The sequence below is a fragment of the Diadema antillarum genome, unplaced genomic scaffold, assembly GCF_040938485.1.
Source record: "Diadema antillarum isolate AM-2024a unplaced genomic scaffold, OU_Dant_1.0 seq00002192_RagTag, whole genome shotgun sequence".
NCBI classification, from domain to species: Eukaryota; Metazoa; Echinodermata; class Echinoidea; order Diadematoida; family Diadematidae; genus Diadema; species Diadema antillarum.
The window spans coordinates 65153-87018 of record NW_027272829.1 but is presented as its reverse complement, the minus strand read 5'-3'; the positions used below and the strand labels follow the sequence as shown (position 1 = coordinate 87018).

At 37.3% G+C, this 21866-nt stretch overlaps 1 pseudogene; it reads left to right on the top strand.

The window, feature by feature from the left end:
- LOC139714212 (unconventional myosin-XV-like) overlaps nucleotides 1-21866 on the top strand; it is a 145900-nt pseudogene that overhangs the window by 88183 nt on the left and 35851 nt on the right.

Here is a 21866-nt window from a genome sequence, read left to right as displayed (position 1 = left end):
TAACTACTACCACTGCTACTACTACCACTACTACTACTACTACTACCTACTACCACTACTACTACTACTACTACTACTACTACTGCTAATTACATTATTGTATTGCACCTGTATTTCTTTCTCATTTGCATCTCATCCTCATCATCTGCAGCTTCTCCTAATTCTTCATCTTTTCTCCTCCTCTAAGTTTTTTTTTCTCTCCTGTTTTGTTGACATCCTCCATCCATTTGGACATTCTTGCAAGTTTTCATGCCCACCAGCTTCAATCTCCATGTTTGCACCAGTAAAGAGATGCAAGTGACATATAAAGAAAATTGTTAACACAGAAGAGGCTTTCATTGTCTCTTTAATTATCAGATGTCTTTTTACCTCCCTGACATCCTCGAAGCCATCCCAAATGACCTGTCTGATACAGGTATTAGTTGATGAATCTGTCTGACCCCCGTCTTTATGTTCTTGCCTTCTCCCAACCTACAACTTTCTTTATATCATTTTTAGACAAGGCCTTTTCACTCCTACATTTGGTGTTTTAATGTAAGTTGCACAATTGTTCATTACTTACCCCAAGATGCAAATTATTGTCTCCTCCAGACATCCTCCACCATCCCAGATGCCCTCTCTGATGCGGATGTTGAGGAGATGGAGAAGATGCAGACCCTGATCTACCCCATCGGCCAGTCGTCCTTCTACATGTACACCCGGGTCCGCTGGAATCTCACCATCAGGAAAGAGGTGAACAAACTTTTACTCATCTGTTCTTGGTCGCTCAATGTCAAACAAAGTCGATGGGATAGCCACATTGTTTGGAATTTACCAAGGCTGCTATGATCTAGTCCACAAATTATGTAAATTAATTTCCATTACATTAAAGCTCATAACATGCCAAGAGCATGCCAAGAGACTTTCATTAGGAAGTATTATGCATATTTCATACTTGTTTTGGTCTATGGACTGGATTTGAAACTTTAGATTTGATTTAAACTGCCTTGACTTGGGTTTGTTGCAGTGTAATCTTTACACACACACACACACACACACACACACACACAAAATGCAAAGCCACACTTGTGGGACCATAATTATTCTTTTGACCTTTTACCGAAATTAAGAAAATAGAATACCAAAGTGCTGATCCATGTTTCGATCATGATGCTGTTTGTAAGTTTTGACAAAATGTTATAGTTTTATAGCTTATAGGCAGGGCTCAACATTGGCAATGGCCTCGGGCCACTTAAAGTTGATGTTGGGATTCCCGAAAAAAAAATCCTTTGTTGGCCCAATCAGGCATATAAGGTCAAAATGGATTGTTACATATGGTTTTGTTTCAGGCCACCACATATCTTTTAACCCATTGAGGACGGACTGATTTTACTACAACACGCATTTCCCATAGACACTTCCCCATACGTATACTCTGGACTCGTCCTTAACGGGTTGAAAAGATATGTGGTGGCCTGAAACAAAAGCAAAAAAAATATATATTTTGGGCCACCCAAGTTTCAGATTTAAAGATTTTAGTGGCCCGAACTGGCCACCAGAGAAAAAAGATAGTGTTGAGCCTTGACTTTGGTGTTTGTGACAATCAGCAAGATCCTGCCATATTTGATAAGCTCCTGTTTGCCAACCCCTTCCCCCATGTCAGGTATTCACTCCAGGAGAGCGCCTTGGCAACCCCACAGCCCAGCAGCTCATCTTCTCCCAGATCGTCTACGACGTCTTCAGCAACAGCTGCATTCGCATGCGCAAAGGGGAGAAGCGGCTGATGGCAAGTCTGCTGGGTAAGTCGATCATCACCATACATGTACCTGGCCCAGGATTGACTTCAAGGGAGAGGGGACTGCCTTATTTACTAGTGTCTCATGATCAAGCCTCAAGGCATATCAATAAGGAACCCCACCAAGCATTAATTCTCAACTCATTATTCATGGGTTTTACTCTCTGAAATGTTGCATCAAGCAAATACTTCATTTTGATTGATGGCCCTAAGGGCATTACAATTGAAAATGCTGACTATTATTTTCCTGGGACAAGAAACATCATACACTGCCCCATTTCGTGATACATGTACATGCACTTACAATGATTAGCCCTGTTGTACTTCTTTACTTTTATTTATTATTTTTTCTGCCGGTAGTAGTCAGTGATCAGTAAAAAAAAAACAACAACAACAACCGCAATTCTCTTCTTTAGTCAGGCCGTGGGTATTTCTAATCAGACATTTCATTTCTTTCTTTATTTTTTCATTTTTTTCCTTTTTTGCCAGAGGCATTTTTACCTCTTTCGTAACAGGAATGCCTGTCTTTCAAGTAATTGTAAGAGGATTCCTACAAATCCTTTGGTATTTATCAATTGTGGTCTCTGCGTGACAAACAGAAACTGAAACTTCAAAGGACTTTATGACAGTCAGATTAAAGTCATGAAAAGAAGTTCAAAGTGAATTTAGTGAAGGAGAAAATGAAAGAAACAGACAGAGAGACAGATGGTCAAACAAATAGAGACAGACATAAACATTATACAGATAGAGAGAGTGAAAATTATAGATAAAGAGAAATTAGTCAGTATGATAGATTCAAGTAATTTTCAGGACAGCTTATTGTGTAACAATCACAATCAAAACAAATGAATAGATGGATCACAATATGACAACATATGAAAAACAGGAACTGTCCATTCCAGGAAAATGTTTTATGGAGTGTTCATGCATACAATTGATTGTACATTGTACCTACAGGCTGTAACCAATAGACATTTGTATTCTTGCGTGACGTACGAGAGGCAGTTCAAGTTTTAGCCCCACTCCTATCCCCCAATAAATAAATTTAAAAAAATCACACACATACACACACAGGCACACACAAATGACAATTAAATTTCTGTGTTGATTAATGGCAATTTAATGCTTTGTTCATGATCATTCAGAGTGATATGTTATACTTCCTGAATGATTTTTTGAGGCCATCAACCCAGAAGGTGGGTGCTTTCAGACCCAAATTTTAAGCTTATGACCTCCGCCTTGTCACTTGAGAACATACTTCATGTGTATTTCATATCCTATCATATGATTTATATATGCAATGCACTGGTGATGGTTGTGATAATATTTGACATCAGATGTATATTAACCCAGCTTTTGGAATGTGACTCTAACAAGACAATCTGTATCCATTTAATGTTCACCTTCTGCATTCTTTGAAAGTTTGCATGGTCATGTATATGAGGAAGAGATGTTTGCAGTAACACCATGCTTGCATCTTATTACTTGCTTACTTCATGTTATTAACCATACAAGTGCATCATTGGTACTTATCCCAGGTTTTGTTTTGCTTTATTTTATTTATCATTTGTTTTGACTTATGTCTACAAATATGGCATTACAAATGCCTGTTTCTTGCCATATGTATTTGCTACAGAATTCAGAGCCGTAGTTTAGAGAACGCACAAAGCCATTCATAATTAAAAGTATCAGGGATTTTGCTAGGAAGCACTAAGTTTGAATCAGTTTTATATTGCCAGTTTATATCATCATGGAAAAAGGTATATATTTTTTGTTTTGTGGTGGGGGAGGGGAGGGCCCAACCTCATATTCACTGCCACACTGGAAAATTTATTCTATAACATATGATTAAGTTTTTTTTTTCTCTATTCTTTTTTTGTGTGTGTGTGTCATGGGGGGGGGGGGGGGGGGAGAATACTTTCAAATGGAGATTGTTAGCCTAACCATCAAATTTAGGGCAAAAGTAAAATTCGTATTGCTGCTGTATACCAGGTACCAATATCTGTCCTGGGGATTATTGCAACTTCATTTTCATGAGCTGGTGACCTACAACTGTAAGAAGACAATGAACAAAACAAATCTAAAGCTCTTGCTAGCGGGCAGATTAATTGTGAAACACTTTGATTTTCAGGGGTTATTTCATGTATATCCAAGGTGTTTCATGCATTTCATCAAAAGTTGTGATACGCAGAGAGATTATGTTAAAGCATCATAAACCAATAAGCTTATGATAGAGATCGGTTGGAAATTGCAAGAAGAGAGGATTATTGCTTGGAGTGCTAACTGCTTGTGCTTTTCAACTAACCTAACACTTTGAGGTTGGCCGTATGTTTTTTGCACTGCTTTGCTCTAACCGCCACCCAGACAAGTATGGCATCACCCCAAAGAATGTGTCCCAAAAGAGTGCCCACCGCAAGGAGGTGATCGAGGCAGCTAGGCAGCTGCCCCTCTACTTTGCCCGATTCTTTCCGGTCCATGTGAGTATCGCCATCACTGCTCTTGAAAGCGGCTGGGTGAAGCGGGACACGTAAAACATGATACCCAAAACCACGTTCAAGTTGATTTTTCAATCAGCGGAGGAATACTGAACAAAAAAAGTAGGGAAACTTTCTCCCAAATTGAATATGAAATTGGAAAAGAAAAAGTGATATCAAGTTTTACATATTCTGGCAAAAACAATGACATCAGTTATGACCATATACTTGTATATGCAGAGTGAATTACATCATTATTAAAGTGGTGTTATTGCCCTACATATCTTCTGAAGACCACACACTAATTGTCACCTAATTTCCATCTTTCAGCATCATTAAAACAAAGAAATTATGTTTTTTGCATTAAACCATTGATGAGTTGTCAAGATGAGGTACAGCTGAGGAAAAGTTATTTATTTTTATTTCTATTTTTTAATGTATAAGCCAGTAAGAGAATGGTAAGAGACGATACCATTGTATTATGCAATTTGCACATATCAATGCACCTATTTTGCTGTTCTGCTCCAAATACTTTCATATATACAATGTTGTACATAAAAAATGTATGGGGGGGGGGGATGGGAGTGATTGGCCTATTTTACAGATTTTTCTATACTCAGTAATCACTGTGCTCTGTTTGAATATGTCAATTTGGTATCTTTTGGATAATTGACATCACTAGAATGAATAATCTTGCAATTAATGAGTGCAGAAATGATCCTTCATAAATGCTTGTTTTGTTTGGTGATGAACTAATCATAAACTTTTTATTGTTTTACTTGATATGCACATTGGAGAAGTTAACACTTTGCAATGCTCTTTCTTTCTATTGGCTTAACTAATACGGCCACTTTGATGTTAAGTGTTGAAGCCAATCTAAAATGCTAATCACTAACTTTGCTAATTGGGCCTGTATTCAACACAATGACGTTCACGTGGATTTGCATGCTTTTGAGTTTTTCCCCCTCAAGTTTTTCAAAACAACATGGAATTATAATTGTACCTCTTTCTGGTTTAGCTTACTGCAGTTTTATTCCTTAATGCTGAGCAAATCTGGCATTGCAATTGGGTAATGAAAGAACCAGTGGCATTGCTAGCAGTAGCAAATGAAATATGTTGTTTAAGTTTAACCCAGTCATAGGGATATTTGCTTGCTCATTAACATCTAGTGACCTGCATTTGCAGTATGTATGGGATGTGGAGGGTTATTAACCCATTTCAAGTGATACTAGTGTCAGATTAATGATCATGATAATAGTATTTGTTGTAAATAATTTACAAATAATAAGAGAATCTGAGCAGATCCTTTCCTGCCAGTGCTTTGATGCCTCATTGATAGATATGAGAGATACGAGTCAGTCGAATCTCCTGAAGTCTCTTCATCATTTCAAATAATCCTTCCAATCATCCCAGGGTGGTAGCCAGCATCGTGGAGTAAGGTGGCTGTGTGTCAGCAATAATGGTATTTACCTGGTAAGCCACGAATCGGACCCAATGAAGGACCAGCTAGTCGTGATGGAGTCCTTCAAGTGAGTGCATTGTGTGGCCAAGTATCGATATCATGCACCAATGTCAAAGTCGAACTCTTAATCACAGACTTTGTTATCTGTATATTGTTGAAGCATAATGTTTCCATCCATTTGCCATTTCTTTTTCTATTTTTCTTCTGTTTTATATGTCTTTTCACTCTCCTCGACTTTCATTGTTTCCTCTTTTTCTTGTTCTTTATTTTCTTCATCTTTTTCATTTCTTTGTTTCTTTTGTTTTCTTCTGCTGCATTCCTTGTCTTCCTCCTCTTATTTATCTTCTCTTATTTTTCTTTTTTTTGTCATCCTCTTTTGCCTTTTTCATTCTTATCCTTTTTAAATTTGCGCTTGTTTCTCCTCCTCTTCCTCCTGATTTTTTCTTATCTTCTTCTTTGTTTTCTTCCTCTTCTTTTACGTACTTTCCTTTTTGTTATCATCATCATCATCATCACTGTCAATGCCACCATCTGCTGGTTAACTGACTACTGTAAAATGAGGAATGTTCTCGTACATTTCAATTTCCCAAATTTCTCAAGAGCCAAGATTCGCAAAATTAAAGGGCATGCAAAAATTCATGTCAACACTACAATATGCAGTGATCGTTAAATGTTAGATGCAATTTTCGCAAAAATTTCATGCCGCGAAAATATCTTGTTTTACAGTACATGTCTAATCTCCATTATGTGCATCCACAGCTTCTCAGACCTTGGCCAGCTTCTGGTGTCTTCCAATCACACACTGAAGATCAGCCTTGCAGATGGCACCTTCATCCCGCTCTTCACTACAAAGGTATCACTGTGGACCGCCTACTCCTTCCGTAATGGTAGAGGTGGGCTATAGAGGGTGACATTTTCAGAACATGCTCATCATCAGAAATGATGGTTGGGGTAGGGGTACAGGACAAGGAAAATGTAACCCTAAATATGGGAAAAAGGTTAGTATCATGAGGAAGATTAGGTTTTACACTAAAATTAATATCATGATTATAGTCCATTTCCTTGACCCCTGAAACATGGGGTAAGACACCAAAACCTTCACAATAGACAAAAAAATAGCCGAGTTAAGCCAAAAATGTCTTTTTTAAGCCGAAACGGCGGCCATCTTGGATTTTTTGATGATTTCGGCCGGGGCACCCAGGATTTCAAATTTTTTTTGTTCTTTTTTTTTTTCAAAAATGGTGTTAGTAGGCATAAAGTCATCAAACTAAGGTGTGATGAGCATGTTCTGAAAATGTGACCTAAAATTGACCCTCTATACCCCACCTCTATTCATAGGTTTTCACTGTCTACGTTTAGGAGATGTCATTTTGGGTTGACCAGTATGAATTCACAGAGAGAAATTCTAAAAGCTGATTTTCAATGTCCGTGATGACGTCGTACTACTTCCCACTGTTTGTGAATGCCTATGCAAGTTCGCCTCTGAACATGAGTGCCAAATGCAGAAATTTGATTGATTGGATTTACAACAGAATGCCCCTGATGTTCGCCTCTGAACAATGCCTTTGCAGAAATTAATTGATTGGATTTTCAATAGAAACATCAACAATAGTGTAGGCGTGTTACGTGTTAATGAACACAAGGACAAAGTAAGTTTTGTAGGCTTGAAGTCTTGAGGTGCATTCAATTCGGTGGATTCCATATATGGTGCGCCACCTATCGGTTGTAGCGGACAGGCCGATTTTCAACTTTGGGGTCGACATCGCGCTGATGCGATATGCAGCTAGAGCTACGCTGCAGCGCAGCAGACAGTAGCTGCATGCGCAATGCACTGTTTATTGTACAATAACTGTACTGGCCTAGCGCCTGGCGATCGGTATACGCGGTAACTAGAGGTAGACGTCTACGGCGTTACGGTCGCGTCGCCACATACCAAGCACAGCGGACAAAAAAATCGCAGACCCCCCAAACCCAAGGCCCAAGGCGAAAATGGCAGACCCCCAAGACCTAGCTGTCTTCCGGCGAATGTGAGTCGACGAGCTGAAGAAATACCTGAATGATCGTGGCATACCAACCCGAGGAAAAACAAAGGACGAACTTGTTCAGCTGTCGGAGAAATGTGGGGATAAAATGTTCTTGAAATGTTCGGAAAAGAAACGAAGGTGTGTACGATCAACGGATGGGACTGAAGTGAACAGTAAGATGAGTAGGGATCTGAGTACTATGCTTGATCTGTCGCTTGGAGATGTGTTTGCCTACCAGCCCGGGCGCCCGCCCGCCCGGCGCGGCCGGCTGAGCTGAGCTGTGCTGCTGCATGTGCATATGCGAGTAATGCGAGTAATTTTGATGTAGACTTTTTCCCATAAGGCATTGCGGATTTCGGCCTGTCCGCTACAACCGATAGGTGGCGCACTGTATATGGAATCCACCAAATTGATTCATTGTGGAGCCGCTTGCTTTCAGCAAAGTGTACCTCAATTAACATAAATCATGCTTAAAGTATATCTGCATATTCTAATATACTAGAAGAACCAATAGAAATAAAAGGAATGGAGGAGCCCAAGATAAACGGAAGAACCAGATTCACCCCAAAACAACCCATGAAAGCAGGTAGGATGGAGATGGCCTACTAGTTGGGTTGATTACCCAAGCACTGAATATTAAACAAAAGAATAATATGTGAGGAATGCAATAAATGAACACAACTGAATAGGAAAGGAGTTAAGGTAATGAGAGAGATAGAGTGGAGGTCAAATCAGAATGGGTGACAACATAAGAACCTATACAAAAACCTGAGCAACACTAAAATACAAAAACCTGAACAACACTAAAATACAAAAACCTGAACAACACTAAACTACAGAAACTTGAGCAATACTAAAATACAGAAACCTGAGCAACACTAAAATACAAAAACTTGAGCAACACTAAACTACAAAAGCCTGAGAAACACTAAAATACAGAAACCTGACCAACACTAAAATACAAAAACCTGAGCAACACTAAACTACAAAAACCTGAACAACACTAAAATACAAAAACCTGAACAACACTAAACTACAAAAACCTGAACAACACTAAAATGCAGAAACCTGAGCAACACTAAAATACAAAAACCTGAACAACACTAAACTACAAAAACCTGAACAACACTAAAATACAAAAACCTGAGTAACACTAAAATACAAAAACCTGAACAACACTAAACTACAGAAACCTGAGCAACACTAAAATACAGAAACCTGAGCAACACTAAAATACAAAAACTTGAGCAACACTAAACTACAAAAGCCTGAGCAACACTAAAATACAGAAACCTGTACAACACTAAAATACAAAAACCTGAGCAACACTAAAATACAAAAACCTGAACAACACTAAAATACAAAAACCTGAACAACACTAAACTACAAAAGCCTGAACAACACTAAAATGCAGAAACCTGAGCAACACTAAAATACAAAAACCTGAACAACACTAAAATACAGAAACCTGAACAACACTAAAATACAAAAACCTGAACAACACTAAAATACAAAAACCTGAACAACACTAAACTACAAAAGCCTGAACAACACTAAAATGCAGAAACCTGAGCAACACTAAAATACAAAAACCTGAACAACGCTAAGCTACAAAAACCTGAACAACACTAAAATACAGAAACCTGAGCAACACTAAAATACAGAAACCTGAGCAACACTAAAATACAGAAACCTGAGCAACACTAAAATACAGAAACCTGAGCAACACTAAAATACAGAAACCTGAGCAACACTAAAATACAAAAACCTGAGCAACACTAAAATACAGAAACCTGAACAACACTAAACTACAAAAACCTGAGCAACACTAAAATACAGAAACCTGAACAACACTAAAATACAGAAACCTAGGCAACACTAAAATACAAAAACCTGAGCAACACTAAAATACAGAAACCTGAGCAACACTAAAATACAGAAACCTGAGCAACACTAAAATACAAAAACCTGAAAACACTAAACTACAAAAGCCTGAACAACACTAAAATACAGAAACCTGAGCAACACTAAAATACAGAAACCTGAGCAACACTAAAATACAAAAACCTGAACAACACTAAAATGCAGAAACCTGAGCAACACTAAAATACAAAAACCTGAACAACACTAAACTACAAAAACCTGAACAACACTAAAATACAAAAACCTGAGTAACACTAAAATACAAAAACCTGAACAACACTAAACTACAGAAACCTGAGCAACACTAAAATACAGAAACCTGAGCAACACTAAAATACAAAAACTTGAGCAACACTAAACTACAAAAGCCTGAGCAACACTAAAATACAGAAACCTGTACAACACTAAAATACAAAAACCTGAGCAACACTAAAATACAAAAACCTGAGCAACACTAAAATACAAAAACTTGAGCAACACTAAACTACAAAAGCCTGAGCAACACTAAAATACAGAAACCTGTACAACACTAAAATACAAAAACCTGAGCAACACTAAAATACAAAAACCTGAACAACACTAAAATACAAAAACCTGAACAACACTAAACTACAAAAGCCTGAACAACACTAAAATGCAGAAACCTGAGCAACACTAAAATACAAAAACCTGAACAACACTAAAATACAGAAACCTGAACAACACTAAAATACAAAAACCTGAACAACACTAAAATACAAAAACCTGAACAACACTAAACTACAAAAGCCTGAACAACACTAAAATGCAGAAACCTGAGCAACACTAAAATACAAAAACCTGAACAACGCTAAGCTACAAAAACCTGAACAACACTAAAATACAGAAACCTGAGCAACACTAAAATACAAAAACCTGAACAACACTAAACTACAAAAACCTGAGCAACACTAAAATACAGGAACCTGAGCAACACTAAAATACAAAAACTTGAGCAACACTAAACTACAAAAACCTGAGCAACACTAAAATACAGAAACCTGAGCAACACTAAAATACAAAAACCTGAGCAACACTAAAATACAAAAACCTGAACAACACTAAACTACAAAAGCCTGAACAACACTAAATGCAGAAACCTGAGGAACACTAAAATACAAAAACCTGAACAACACTAAACTACAAAAACCTGAACAACACTAAAATACAAAAACCTGAGCAACACTAAAATACAGAAACCTGAACAACACTAAACAACAAAAACCTGAACAACACTAAAATGCAGAAACCTGAACAACACTAAAATACAAAAACCTGAGCAACACTAAAATACAAAAACCTGAGCAACACTAAAATACAGAAACCTGAACAACACTAAAATACAGAAACCTGAGCAACACTAAAATACAAAAACCTGAGCAACACTAAAATACAAAAACCTGAACAACACTAAACTACAAAAACCTGAACAACACTAAAATGCAGAAACCTGAACAACACTGAAATACAAAAGCCTGAGCAACACTAAAATACAAAAACCTGAGCAACACTAAAATACAGAAACCTGAACAACACTAAAATACAGAAACCTGAGCAACACTAAAATACAAAAACCTGAGCAGCACTAAAATACAGAAACCCGAACAACACTAAAATACAGAAACCTGAGCAACACTAAAATACAAAAACCTGAACAACACTAAAATGCAGAAACCTGAGCAACACTAAAATACAAAAACCTGAGCAACACTAAAATACAGAAACCTGAGCAACACTAAAATACAGAAACCTGAGCAACACTAAAATACAGAAACCTGAGCAACACTAAAATACAAAAACCTGAGCAACACTAAAATACAGAAACCTGAACAACACTAAACTACAAAAACCTGAGCAACACTAAAATACAGAAACCTGAACAACACTAAAATACAGAAACCTAGGCAACACTAAAATACAAAAACCTGAGCAACACTAAAATACAGAAACCTGAGCAACACTAAAATACAGAAACCTGAGCAACACTAAAATACAAAAACCTGAAAACACTAAACTACAAAAGCCTGAACAACACTAAAATACAGAAACCTGAGCAACACTAAAATACAGAAACCTGAGCAACACTAAAATACAAAAACCTGAGCAACACTAAAATACAGAAACCTGAACAACACTAAACTACAAAAACCTGAGCAACACTAAAATACAGAAACCTGAACAACACTAAAATACACAAACCTAGGCAACACTAAAATACAAAAACCTGAGTAACACTAAAATACAGAAACCTGAACAACACTAAAATACAGAAACCTGAGCAACACTAAAATACAAAAACCTGAAAACACTAAACTACAAAAGCCTGAACAACACTAAAATACAGAAACCTGAGCAACACTAAAATACAACAACCTGAGCAACACTAAAATGCAAAAACTTGAGCAACACTAAACTACAAAAGCCAGAGCAACACTAAAATGCAGAAACCTGAGCAACACTAAAATACAAAAACCTGAGCAACACTAAAATACAAAAACCTGAGCAACACTAAAATACAAAAACCTGAGCAACACTAAAATACAGAAACCTGAACAACACTAAAATACAGAAACCTGAGCAACACTAAAATACAAAAACCTGAGCAGCACTAAAATACAGAAACCCGAACAACACTAAAATACAGAAACCTGAGCAACACTAAAATACAAAAACCTGAACAACACTAAAATGCAGAAACCTGAGCAACACTAAAATAAAAAAACCTGAGCAACACTAAAATACAGAAACCTGAGCAACACTAAAATACAGAAACCTGAGCAACACTAAAATACAGAAACCTGAGCAACACTAAAATACAGAAACCTGAGCAACACTAAAATACAAAAACCTGAGCAACACTAAAATACAGAAACCTGAACAACACTAAAATACAGAAACCTGAGCAACACTAAAATACAAAAACCTGAAAACACTAAACTACAAAAGCCTGAACAACACTGAAATACAGAAACCTGAGCAACACTAAAATACAACAACCTGAGCAACACTAAAATGCAAAAACTTGAGCAACACTAAACTACAAAAGCCAGAGCAACACTAAAATACAGAAACCTGAGCAACACTAAAATACAAAAACCTGAGCAACACTAAAATACAAAAACCTGAACAACACTAAAATACAAAAACCTGAACAACACTAAATAAGAAAAGCCTGAACAACACTAAAATGCAGAAACCTGAGCAACACTAAAATACAAAAACCTGAGCAACACTGAACTACAGAAACCTGAACAACACTAAAAAACAAAAACCTGAACAACACTGAAATACAGAAACCTAGGCAACACTAAAATACAAAAACCTGAGCAACACTAAAATACAAAAACCTGAGCAACACTAAACTACAAAAGCCTGAACAACACTAAAATGCAGAAACCTGAGCAACACTAAAATACAGAAACCTGAGCAATACTAAAATACAGAAACCTGAGCAACACTAAAATACAGAAACCTGAGCAACACTAAAATACAGAAACCTGAGCAACACTAAAATACAAAAACCTGAACAACACTAAACTACAAAAGCCTGAACAACACTAAAATACAGAAACCTGAGCAACACTAAAATACAGAAACCTGAGCAACTTTAAAATAAAAAAACCTGAACAACACTAAAATACAGAAACCTAGGCAACACTAAAATACAAAAACCTGAACAACACTAAAATACAAAAGCCTGAACAACACTAAAATACAGAAACCTGAGCAACACTAAAATACAAAAACCTGAACAACACTAAAACACAAAAACCTGAACAACACTAAACTACAAAAGCCTGAACAACACTAAAATACAGAAACCTGAGCAACACTAAAATACAAAAACCTGAACAACACTAAAATACAAAAACCCAAGCAACACAAAACTACAAAAGCCTGAACAACACTGAAATACAGAAACCTGAACAACACTAAAATACAAAAACCTGAACAACACTAAAATACAAAAATTTGAACAGCCTGAATAAACAAAACAGAACTGGAAAGAAGGAAACTTGAAATGTCAACTTGAGTGTCTTGCAAACAAAAATTTGCATCTTTCGATTGTTTAAAAAAAAAAAGAGTTAAAGGGGACCACTAGACTATCAGGAAGACTTGTTTATCTTGTGTTGCATTGAAAATACATGCTGTGAAGTGTCTGTAGTAAAATGTGTTAGATTTTTCATATTTTCATTAGTTTCAAATCAACATACTTATAGCGCCCTCGTCGTCGTCGGAAGGCTTGTATCCATTCTGGTCGTCAAAAATCTACAGAAAATACATTTTTCGTGATTTTCTACGAGGATTGATCTGCTCATACCAACAAATTTGGCTACTCAAGATTTGAGTTCAATAAACTGAAAGACAAAAACAACGGGGAAGGTGTCATGAGAGAGTAAGTACATCATAGGAGTGAGTAGCGACGTGAAGTAGCGTGCGACGAACTGTTTGCCCCTTGGCCCCACGTACTTCAACTTATGTTGGCGGTTGTGATACTCGTATGACATGGCTATGGCTATGGCAGCAGAAAGGTGAGGAGGATGTTGTTGGTGTTGTCGATGCCGATAGTGATAGAGGCCAGAATATTATCATAAATGAACTGCTTTGTTTTATTCAAAATCATCTTAAACGCACAACCAGGGCAAAGATTGCCGAGTGTGTGGCGAGAGGTTTCAGCCCGGACGAAATCGTTAAAGCAAGAGACATTCTATCGAATGATGTGAACCAAAAGAGAATAACGAAACTGAAGAACAGGCGTAAAGCCAACAAGAGTGAGCAGACAGCTGATGATATTGTTGGAGCAATGATTGAGCTTGACCAGATGGGTATAGAGACTAATTTTGTTGCCAAGAATCTGTTTGTAATTCCTAAGTGTGATCCCAAGGAATTAGATCCCTTTGCCACCCTGCAGAGACTGATTGAGCTGGAGGAGAGAATGACGACAATGGGGGCCTCTGTTAGAGCACATGATGAGGCTATCAGGCATGTACAAAAGGGAGAAAAGGAATGTGTGGTAAAGAACTATTCTCCCTCGTATGCCGAGCTTGCAAAGAAGAATGCAAATGGAAGACGAGCTTCTGTGAAAGGGACCGATGTACAAGTATCATTGACGAACAAGAAACCTGCCGTGCAGATGAACACAAGTACTGCCAGTTCGTCGCAGGTGCAGGCCACACTGTCATCTGTGCCTGTACTGGAGAAGGTGCCCAGCGTCAAGTCTGATGGAGGTACCGACAATGCAACAGGGCCATGGCGCACAGTTCAGTACTCGAAGCGGCGGTCAGCAGGAAACCAGTCCAGAGAGGTAAACAGCAGTCAGCGTCAGAAGCGTAGGATTCATGGAACCGTTAAGGGAGATGTCATATGTGGTGCACCTCTGCCAAAGCGAGATTTTTTCATCTCACGCGTAGCGAAAACAACCTCTGATGATCAAATGCTGAGATACATAAAGAGCAAAGGTATTGACACAGCTGAAATAGTCTGTAAGTCAAATATGGAGGCAGTTTTCAAGTCATACAAGCTGTCAGTTTCTGTGGATGAAAAGGACAAAGTCATGGAGGAAAGTATATGGCCCTATGGTATCTGCGTACAGAGATGGAGAGAAAGGGCAAGAGAGAGACCTGGGTGAACATCATCAAAAATGGACGTGAATCACAAACTGTCACTTATCACCTATAATTGCCAATGTGCAAATGACTCCAAACTTCCTTTTTTAAAGGAGATTTTTAAGCGTGGTGATTTTCTTTTATTACAGGAACATGGTTTGTATGAATCACAGTTTCCCTGGTTTGATAAAATAGACGATGAAAATGGTGTAGGGAAACATGGGGTTAGTGCAATGAATGAAGAAATTTTGTTGTCGGGAAGACCTCATGGAGGAACAGCCATAATCTGGAAACAAAGTAATAAGTTGAAAGTGGAACCTGTAAGATTGGATTCAATTAGTAAGAGAATGGCTGCAGTTATTATAACCTTTGAAGATATGAAGAGAATGTTATTATTCAATGTATACATGCCGTGTGATGATAGGTCACAGTATGGTAACTTACGGCAGTACCAGGAAATTTTAAATGATATTGAGATTTGTTTGGAAGGAACCAATGTTGACTATGTCTGTATTGGTGGTGATTTTAACACTGATATTTCCAGAGATACTTATCAAACTAGATTATTTTTAACATTTTTCAATGATAATTTTAAAGTTTGCACACAAGATGAGTGTTGTATGTTTGATTACACCTACAGAAGTAAAGGGACTAATGCTACATCATTGATTGATCATTTCGTTACAACTGAAAATCTAGCAGAGTCTGTTCAAGAATACGAATGTATTGACACAGTACATAATTTTTCTGATCATGTGGCTGTGAGATGTTTACTGGATCTGAACGTCTCTGATGCTGCTGAGAATCAATCTATTCCAGGTCCCCTAGGACAAAAGGAGGTTGTGTGTAACTGGAAATATGCCAAAAAGGAAGACATCAATAGGTATGAATCAATACTAAGAGGCTTGTTAGAGAAGATTGATGTCCCCTTATGTGCTATTCATTGCAGTGGGACGAATTGTAATGATCATTACTGTGATATAGATAATTTTCATGAGAATATAATTAATGCATGTTTGACAGCAGCTAATGTAATATTTGATAAAGATATTTCAGAAGTCAAGAGTAAAGTGATACCTGGCTGGAATGAATATGTCGATCCGTTTTTTAAAAATGCATTGTTTTGGCATAAGATGTGGGTTGAGAATGGACGTCCACAAGAGGGTCAGTTGTTTGAGATTAGAAAGAAATCAAGGGCTGAATGTCATAAAGCTCTAAAAGGAATACTGAAAGAGGCTGAGTCAATAAAAAGTAATAAAATTGCTGCGGCTATTGCATCTGGTAATTTAAAAAATTTGTGGAAAGAAGTAAAAAAATGTAACAGTGTTAAAAATGTGAAAAGACATCCAAATGTAGTTGATGGAAAGCAGGGAAAAGAGGATATTGCTGAAATGTTTGCACACAAATTTGAGAATCTATATAACAGTGTTTCCTTTGATGAAAGAGAAATGGCTGTTCTCAAAAACAACATTGATAGTCTACTGAATGAAAAATGCAGGTGTGATTCATGTACTCATGGTGATCATGGTATATCAGCAGTTGAAGTGTTCAATGCTATAAAAAAGCTGAATAAGTCTAAGAAAGACGATATTACTGGAGATCTTTTTATTTATGGTAACAATGCTGTAAGTGGATATGTTGCTTTGTTGTTTACCGCAATGATTAGACATGGGTATACGCCCGAAAATATGCTTAGAAACACAATGGTCCCTATTCCAAAGGGAAGATGGGAAAATCTTGGAAACTCATGTAATTTTTGTGCAATAACTTTGAGTAGTATAATTGGAAAAATTTTAGAATTAGTTATTATGAATAGAGAACTAGATCATTTATGCACAAGTGATCTACAGTTTGGGTTTAAAGAGGGGATATCTACGACAATGTGCACAAGTATGGTTAGAGAAACAGTTTCATATTTTCTCCATGATAAGAGCAATGTTTATGGTCTTGTGTTGGATGCCAGCAAAGCCTTTGATAGAGTCAACTTTGTCAGATTATTTGAAATTATGTTACGCAAAGGGGTGTGTCCAATGTTTTGCAAGCTGTTGCTAAATACAGTATGTACTTAGATCAGAAGATCAGACTCAGATGGAATGGAATTTATTCTGACTTTTTCATGGTTTCAAATGGAGTTAAACAAGGTGGTATATTGTCTCCATGTATGTTCTGTCTCTATGTTGATGGGCTTCTGCATCAACTGCAGGCACTTGGTGAAGGATGTTACATCGGTCAAATGTTTAGTGGCGTTCTCTCATATGCTGATGATTTGATCATTTTATCCCCAAATGTGTCAGCTCTGAAGGAAATGATTACTATCTGTCAAAAATATGCTTCTCAATTTGATTTGAAGTGATAAAAGTCAGCTTATTATATTCAAATGTGATGGAAAAGAAGTTGTAGATCCAAGGATAACAATTAACGGAGAGTAAGTGAAAGTTGTAGACAATATATGTCATCTTGGTCATATTATTACAAATGATATTATGCATGCTAATTTGTCTAAAATTAATGGTGATTTTAACCGTCAGTGTAATATTTTACTGAGTAATTTTAAATATGCCAAGTGTGAGGTACGTAATGTTTGTTTCAAAAATTTTGCTGTAGCTTTTATGGCTCTCAGTTATGTCCATTAATGACTCCTCTTTAGATGCGTTATATAGACACTGGAGAACTGCTGTTCGAAGAGTATGGAAAATTCCATGGCAGACACATAATGCATTCTTGCCTTTTTTATCGGCAATGATGAGCCCTGAATAATGGTTCCATAGAAGGTGCTTGAATTTTATAACAAAATCTTTAAACACAAAGAATCAGATTGTTTCTTATATAACAGGAATGAGTAGATTTGGTGCATATTCTGTACTAGGTGGTAATTTGAGATTTTTGAATAGTAGGTATTTCTTAGACCAGTCGAAGATAAATGAAAGATGGAAGGCATTATGCGGTGAAATGGATGAAGCCATGAGGAATGCCGAGCAAATAAGGGAATTGATACATATGAGGGATTTCAAAGAATTTTCTTTTTTAAACTCTCAAGAATGTAACGAGTTGATTTCGTATCTATGTCTACATTAATGTGGCATAGTGTAGCTGGAATGAAATACTTTCAGGGAGAATACAGTTTTTTTACTGGCCACATTATTATACAGAACATAGAGTAAAAGATGCAATTTTTAATTTTTTTTTTTTATATCATCATGACTGTTTCGGGGACAGTTGTTGAATTTTATACATATGTTGTGCTGCATGTACACATAGTTATATACATGCACACTGTCATATTGCTGGTAGTCTATTTGCGGGAGTGTGTGGGGGGAGTGAGTGAATGCCAAATTGCGAATGCATTCGAATGTGCGTATACGGGTGCATAGTAGAACATCGTACTTATTGAACAATGTGTGCATGTCTATGAGAGCATGCACGGGCGCACGTGCGCACTTGTGTGTACACATCATGTACTAGTAGTCAGAGAGTGAGGAATATTGTGCTGGATTGGGTACGTAGTTTTTTAGCCGGGATATGGATGGGTGCTGTGCTCCACTCTCTTCCCCGAACAGTCAGAGTGGGCACGGGTGAGGGAGGGTTGATGGGCGAAAATATGTGGATGTCTGTTGGATCTCCCTGAGGGCATTTTTAGACTTATGTGTGTGTCTGTTTAATTTTTTTTTTTTTTAAATTTCATTTCTGTGTCCATGTCTATACATTGTATCTGCATGTTTTTAGGAATATTTTATTGTATATACTATATGTGCTTTGTAAGAAGCGAATAAAGAATCATATAATAATAATAATAAATGAATATTTGTGAAATTGTAATGTGTACCATCTGTGTATTTATCATCTGCATGGTTGAAAATTGGTAACTATTCTCACGAGAATGGATGACACTTTCTAAGTCTATCAAAGTGATTCTCTATCATGAATTCAACAGCTCACAGAAATTTTTTTTACAAGCCCCAAATGGCAAGTACAGGAAACTATACTTGTGAAGTGGTGTACACAGTAATTTATGTGGCCATACATCATAAAAGCAACAAAAAGTCGCACACACTAATTTTGTGTCAGGGCCAAAATACGTGAGATGGGTCAACCTAGTTAATCTTCAGTTTCTCATAGTTTCTGAAGGAGCAAAATTTTAATCACATTATGGTAAAGTAAAGAATGGGAAATTATGTTTCTTGCAGTTTTTCTGGAAAGCTTTTTTTTGTAGAAAAGTGTGATTAGGTGTCTCTTAGAGTCCTCTTTTCATTTCTAAATTAAACTGTTTACACACTCTTCACTTTCAACTCTAATATAAAAGGATGATGTTACTGCTGTGATAGGCAGTGTTAGTCATGGATAGTATGTGTTATTAGAGCATGATCAATTCCCGCATAATCTGATAATCTCTTCATTGTTTGTGTTTCACATCCTGTTTTTTTTTTTTTTTCCCATTCACTGCACAGTATTAAAGCACGGTTTGGTAAGATGAAGCGCTTAAGTAGTTCCTATACTTTAGGGCCTCTTTTCTCAGTAAACACTTTTCCAGAATTTATGTTTTCTTTTCAATATTTTGATACCATTGTAGGTAAATAGGAAAGTCCATTTGACTGGAGTTATACATCATTTTAACCCTAACAAGGCCGGGGGGAATCCGCCCCCCTCGACGTTTCGCGCTATAATTCTGTAACACGAGAAGGCCTCGTCGCAAGGCTTCTTGACTTTCTTTGTGCAAGTCTCACGCAACTTTTGAGACCAAATTTGCAACGTCTGCGCATACTTTTTCGAAGCCATGCCCATTTTTGTAACGGCATGTCACCCCCAAACGGGCACAATTTTGTGATTTTGTGTACACTTCCTATGGAAAACAGTGCTCTGTCATGAAAGTCATAAAAACCTGATTATGTTTACAATTAATCACTTTCATTGATTAATTCTATGCCAATTATGGTAGAAAAGTGGTAAGTGACAATTTCCAATAAAAAACAGAAAAAACAAAAGTTAAAAAACAAAGAAATACGTAAGAAATTCTGAAAGCAATAAAATACATAAGAATTGAAATGAGTTTGGAATTTTTTGTGCTGTACAATTGTTGAATATGCTAAAATGGATTTACAGACCAAAAAGTCGACTCTCAATGCTTTTATGAAAGCTGAAATATGATCTTGAGCTTAGTTTGCATAATTAATTAATTGAAATTAGAAATTGATTGTTTAAAAAAATTTTATGATACAATCTTGTATTTTATGACGTGGGTGTCATGCATGCCAAATTTCATCGAGATCGCACAACCGATGCCCCCCCCCCCCCCTCCGGCTTTAGCATAGCCAAAAAAGCCTGGCCTGATTAGGGTTAGAGCTTTAAGTCTGCTCTTAAAAAAGGTTAGCATGCCTGTACAGTGACGGGACATTGGAAAAATTGGAATAATCATCCCCCAGCATTCCCACTGATTCTCACTGATTAGATACTAGCTATCCCCTTTAAGACATGATTGTATTGACTTTACCCAGGTGAGGACAAGTCCTGAGTATACTCGGGCAGGTGTCTATGGGAAATGCGTGTTGTAGCAAAATCAAACCGTCTTCAACAGGTTAAGTGTCAGTCATATTTTTTGATTTTATATTAGTCTGTCTCCATCTGAGTGAAGATCTGGCAATACCAGTTCATGAATACGTTGGCCTGTTTCTTTAAGTCTGCTATCCTTGCATATAAAGGGCAGTTATTATCATCTTTTCTTCAAATCAAAATAAGATAACGCGCCGTTGTATCGTCCAATAGTTACAGTGTGGTAAGGAAAAAGAAAAGTGCAGATGATAATTTCTTGTTGTATCTTCTTGGGTCACTCGGCTGCAGGCTGCCCAGATCAAGAGCATGGTCGATGCATACGTGTTGGACCTGGAGAAAGATTCGCTGCATGTGAGAGCCATCCAGGACTACATCACTCGAGAGACCACCCTCCTGAGCTTCCACAAGGGGGACATCATCAAGGTCACCGGCAAACATCACGTCACCGACCCAGGTGAGACTCGGCTTTTGCCAGTGGTAATCACGAAATACATAGACTTTTGATTGGCACAACTTGGGAGTGATTTTGATAGGATGGCAGTCCAAACAATTGATCAAATTACAGCTGTAGCTTTTTATGTACCATGTTTGCAAGTGTGACTCAGTCAACGGCTTGCCACATTCGTATATTCTGCTCAACGACACACTGGCTTAAACTGATCGATAAAATCGCCAAATGCCACAGTACAATGAAGGCGTTTTTTGCAGTTCCAATCCTGTCACATTTGGCTTGCATTTTATGTTGTGAATGTCTCTCAGACATTCATTATTCCTAGTGAATTTGCTTGTAAATTCTTAGCTTCTGTCATTGTTTTGTGTGCAAAAGTCATGGCTCTACTTTAGCTACTGGTTATTTGAAAGAAAAAAACAACAAAATAGATCTGTCACCAAATTCACATCAAAGCTTGGCAGTTTCTCTACAACTTCACTCATTCATGCCCATAGTAACAAAACTCGAGGAAAATTACAAGGATATGACAAAATGCATTACACCTGTATGTTTTTCAAAATCGTGACTATGTTGCTATCTCAATATTGTAG